The sequence below is a fragment of the Tupaia chinensis genome, unplaced genomic scaffold (genome assembly GCF_000334495.1).
Source record: "Tupaia chinensis unplaced genomic scaffold, TupChi_1.0 Scaffold000286_1, whole genome shotgun sequence".
NCBI lineage: Eukaryota > Metazoa > Chordata > Mammalia > Scandentia > Tupaiidae > Tupaia > Tupaia belangeri.
The window spans coordinates 712,340-717,682 of NW_006159770.1; the positions used below are offsets into that span (position 1 = coordinate 712,340).

At 51.7% G+C, this 5,343-nt stretch overlaps 1 protein-coding gene across 1 annotated transcript in view; it reads right to left on the reverse strand.

Moving 5' to 3' along the window:
* The window catches only part of ZNF579 (zinc finger protein 579), a 21,210-nt gene that overhangs the window by 4,420 nt on the left and 11,447 nt on the right, over positions 1–5,343 (reverse strand). The gene's annotated exons all lie outside the window — the stretch shown is intronic.

The window sequence follows — 5,343 nt, forward strand, 5'->3', positions numbered from 1 at the left end:
ACACCTGTCCCCGCCCGGAGCCGCCGTCTGCTCGGCGCGGCCAGCTCCCGCAGCTCTCCACTCGGCCCTAGGCGGCCGGGACCGACAGAGCACCTACTATGGGTTACCTCTGTCCTTGGTGCTGGAGCGACGGTGGCGCCAACACGGGCCCTGGAACTCCACTTGCTTAGAGCTCAGGTCTGCGGGGGGAGGCAGACGGACAGACCCATCCCGGCCCAGGGGAGGGGTCCGCTCTACTGTAGAAAACTCATGCGGTGGGAATGCAAGGAACGGGGCAGGCTCTGAATTCAGATGGCACGAGAGTGGGGGTGATTCTGGAGGTCTTCCTGGAGGCAACGATGTTTCATTGGAAACCTGCAGGACGAAACCAAAGTGCTACATCAAGACCCTCACGGAGAGCAGGGAGGGCGTTTGCAGAAGTGCACCTGCAGTCTGAGGTCCGCTGCGTGTCCGCCCGGTTGGCAAGTTTGGGCAAACAGCTCCTTTCCTACGTGGAACAGCAGTAGAACCAGCAATTCCAGGAATTTCTTCTTCAGAGAGATCCGCTCAGAAACGCACAGAAAGACCTCAGCAGCAGGTTAGCTCGCGGCCCTGCATTTCGCTGCGTGTGGCTAGGAACAAGCTAAGTGTCTCCCAGAGATCTGAGGGCCAAAGGACAGGCCAGCCACCCCACGAGGAAAGAAGAGGCCGTGTGTGGAGACAGGGGGAGACGCCAAGGGCAAGGTGAAGGGGCAGAGGAGGGTGGAGGGGAGGGCGGCGGAGACGTGACCTCTCCGCTCGTTTATGCGGTGTCCAGAAGAAAGCAGCGACATGCCTGACTCCAGGGAGTAGTCCTTCCTGCTCCACCCTTCAGTGCTTTCTGAACCCGAACCCTAGGCGCTTGTCATATACGCAGAGAAGAAAAGGGGAAGAAATAAGGGGCATAATAAAGCCAACAGTGAGAACGAGTGACAGCATTCTCTCCGCAGGGCTTTGCAAATTCGAATCGGCTTACTCCTCTCTGCCTCATGAAGGAGGCGAATGCTTGCTCTGCCTTTTTGCAGAGGTTGCAAGTGAGGACTAGAAGGTTTTGCAAATAGTCTCAGGGATATTTTCAGCTTCTCAGAGAGGAGAAACGATAGTGAATCGGGAGCATGATTTGTAAAAGCACTTGATTGGTAGCACCACGTTTTTTAAAAGAATTATTTTTTTATTTAATTTTATGTGTTATATTTTAATTTGACCAGTGAGACAGAGAGAGAGAAAGGGATAGTGAGAAAATAAGCCTCCAGGTCCAGGACTTGAACCGTGATCAGCCATGTGGAAGCCATAACCACCATAGCACCCGATGGCCACAACATTACATTTTAAAAAATTATCTACTTTATGGGGGCCAGCAGGTGGTGCAGTGGTTAGGGGCACGGGACTCCCACATGGCCCACCCTGGTTCAAGTCCCGGACCTGGCGGCTTGCTTTCTCACTTTCCCTCTTTCTCTCTCTCTCTCACTCTGTCTCCCTCTGGTCAAATTAAAATAAAATAAATGAGTAAATAATGAAAAAGTTAAATAAAGTAATTCTTTAAAAATTATCTACTTTATTTTATTGTGTTTATTATTATTATTATTATTATTTAATTTCACCAGAAAGGGACAGAGAGAAAGGGAAAGTGAAAAACAAACCACCAGGTCTGGGACTCGAACCGTGGTCAGCCATGTGGGAGTGCACTGCCTCTAACCATCATGCCACTTGCCTGTCCCAATACTACATTTTTTTTTAGAGGTTTTTGCTATAGGGCGCATGTGCTCGCCAAGCGCCTGGCATGAGTTTAAGCCCCTGGGTCCGGGACGTGAACCGTGGTCGACTACGTGGGAGTCCAACGACATAGCCATTACGCTGACTGCTGGTCCCCTACATATTTTAAAGGCATGTACATATGGAGGAAAAGTCTAAGAACATCTGTGGAAGTAATAAGCATCAGATTTGGGGTGGAGGTTGTGTTTGATAAGGGCCCGGCGGTCAGATCTTGGAGGGAGGCAATGGGGAGTCCGGCGTATCCCTAATATTTCAGAACTAGTACCTGTGCACCTCTGTGTTAACTTTTGGTAAAATGCCCTAAAATGGACTATTTTAACCACTTTAAAGTGAGCAATCTGATGGCACTAAGTGCACTCCCCATATTGTGCAACCGTGCCACGGCCTAGTTCCGGGCTCCTTCACCATCCCCAGCACACGCCCCACGCCCATCATGCAGGCATGCCCGTGTCTTTGCCCTGCCCCCATCACCAGGTATCAGCGTCCGTCCCTACGGCTGTGCCTACGTGCACACGTTATGTAAGTGGGTCATACAGTATGGATGTCACTCCTTCTGTGACTAGCTTCCTTCCTTTCTTCTTCTTCCTTGCAGGTGACGTGGTGATTAAGGCCTCCCACGTGGCCAAGCATAGTCTGGATCTCAGGCCCAGCAGCTTGAAACTCACGCCGGACGCATATGTGTGTGTGCCCCAAATCCTAGGGGGAGAATGGCATGGTCATCTCCCTGGGAGGGGGCAGGGATTCTCGCTGTCTTTCTCATCTCTCTCTATCTCTCTGGCAAGCACACACACCTTCTAGCAAAATTCTCCCCCATAAATAAATAAATAAATAGAATTATTCGGGGCCGGCAGATGGTGTAATGGCTAAGTTGCTGGACTCCCACATGGCTGACTGCAGTTGGAGTCCTGGACCTGGCTTGAAAATCACACCTAGCATGTGTGCATGCGTGTCCAGGATCCCAGGAGAAGAATGGAGAAGGGATTACGGAGTGGCTGTCCCCCCTGGAGGGGAGATTTCTCCCTTTGTGTTCATGGTCTCTGTCTCTCTCTCCCCAGAGAGCACATGCACTCCAGGGCAAAAACCTCTTTTAAAATTATGTATTTAACTTTATTTATTGTTCTTCTTATTATTTAATTTGCTATAGGGCATGTGTGCTCATCAGAGAGAGAGAGAAAGTGAGAAAGCAAGCTGCCAGGTCCTGAACTCTAACCATGGCCGACCATGAGGGAGCTCAGTGCCTTAACCGCCACGCCACCTGCTGGTCCCGTGATCAGCTTCTTTTACTCGGCATCATTTTTTTTTTCTTTTCTTTTTTTTTGGGGGGGGAAAGGTTTTGGTTATAGGGTGCGCGCGCTCGCCAGAAAGACAGAGAGAGACAGAGAGATAGAAAGCAAGAAATCCATGCCGCAATCCTTTCTCCTCCATTCTCCTCTCAGGATCTTTTTTTTTTTAATTATTTTTATTTATTCATTTATTTATTTTTAATTTGACCAGAAAGAGACAGAGGTTGAGAGTGAGAGAGAGAGAGGAAGTGAGAAAGCAAGCCACCAGATTCAGGACTTGAACCCTGGTCGGCCATGTGGGAGTGTCCAGCACCTTAATCACCACGCCACCTGCTGGTCCCTCCTCTCGGGATCTTGGGCACGCATGCACACGCGCCTGGTGTGAGTTTAAGCCGCCGGGTCCGGGACTTGAACTGCGGTCGACTACATGGGAGTCCAGCGACGTAGCCATTATGCTAGCTGCTGGTCCCTCAGCATCATTTTTCAGAGGCTCTCCCATGTTGTCGCAAGTACCCGAAGGTCACTTCTTCCGCGGCTGTGTAATGTTCAGCACATGAGCACACCACACTCCTTCCCCGTCTCTCTGTGGGGTCGTTTCTGTCTTTGTGCCCCTGGGACCCGCGCTGGCTATGAACGTGTAGATTTTGGTTTGAGTGGCTGTTTTCTTTCTTCCTTCCTTTTTTTTTTTTAAATGTTTTTTTTTTTTAAGAGAGATTTTTGCTAAGGGACGCATGCGCTCGCTAGAGAGACAGAAAGCGAGAAATCACCTCCTAAGGGGCTGGCCATGCAGCAGTCCCTTCTCCTCCACTTTCCTCTTGGGATCTTGGGTATGCTCCCACATTTGCCTTGTATGAATTTTAAGCAACTTGGTCCGAGACTTGAACCGTGTTCAGCTATATGGGAGTCCAGCAACATAACCATTATGCCATCTGCTAGTCCCCATTCTTATCTTTTCTTTAGAGGTTTTTCCTTTAGGGCACATGGGCTCATGGGGGAGAGAGAGAGACAGAGACAGGAGAGGGAGAGTGAGAAATCACCCTCTGGAGGATGGCCACACTGTAGTCCCTTCTCCAGTCTCCTCCTGAGATTTTTTCTTTTTTTGAGAAGTTTTTGCTATAGGGCCCATGTACTCTCCATAGAGACAAAGGGACAGAGAGAGACAGAGAGACAGAAAACGAGAAGTCACACCCCCCCCGGGGGAGATGGCCACACTGCAATTCCTTCTCCATTCTCCTCTTGGGCACACGTGCACACATGCCCAGTGTGAGGGTTTTTTTTGTTTTTGTTTTTTGAGAAGTTTTTTGCTATAGGGCACGTGCGCTCGCCAGACAGAGAGAGACAGAGAGATAGAAAGCGAGAAATCTACCCCCAGGGGGAATGGTCACACTGCAATCCCTTCTCCTCCATTCTTCTCTCTGGATCTTGGGCACGCACGCACACGTGCCTGGCGTGAGTTTAAGCCACCGGGTCCAGGACTCAAGCCGCGGTCGACTACGTGGGAGTCCAGCGACATGGCCATTACGCTAACTGCTGGTTCCCCCAGTGTGAGTTTTAAGCTGCCGAGTCCAAGACAGGAACTGCGACCATGGGAGTCCAGTGACATGACCACGACGCTGTTCCCTCCTGGGATCTTGGGCACGCGGGCACACATGCCCAGCGTGGGTTTTAAGCCACCGAGTCCGGGACGGGAACTGCGCTCGACCACGTAGAAGCCCAGCACTGTAGGCCTGCGCCATCTGCTGGCCTCTGAGTGCCTGTTTTCGATTCTCTAAAAAAAAGGTGGGGGGGGGGGCTGTGTTATTTTATCTGCATTTTGGGGGCTTGAAGGAATTTTTTTTTTTTAAAGAAAAGAAGAAATGAATCCAGCAATGGGACTGATAGGAGAGAATTTCCAGCGACGAGCAGCGGTGGAAGGCGGATTGGGACTTGGAGATTGTGGGTCTTGGACAGGACGTGGAGCCGCCAGTTGGGGGGAAGGAGGCCAGACAGCTGCACCAGCGAGGGCCAGGCCTCCTTCCCAGAGCACTGGGAGGCCATGGAGAGGGTCTGGCAGGAGTCACATGACCCGATTTGTAATGTAGAGAAATTCCTGTGGGACCCGCGTGGGGGCCGGGCTGGATGAGGGGAGACCAGGCCGGAGAGGGGAAGGGGGCAGGCCCAGGAGGGAGAGGGGCCCGGGCTCCGTGGCCGGCAGGGGCGTCCCGGGCGCCAGGCCCACCGCCGCTGTCTGGGCGGGAGCGCTCCTGCTTCGGCACCCCGCCACACCATG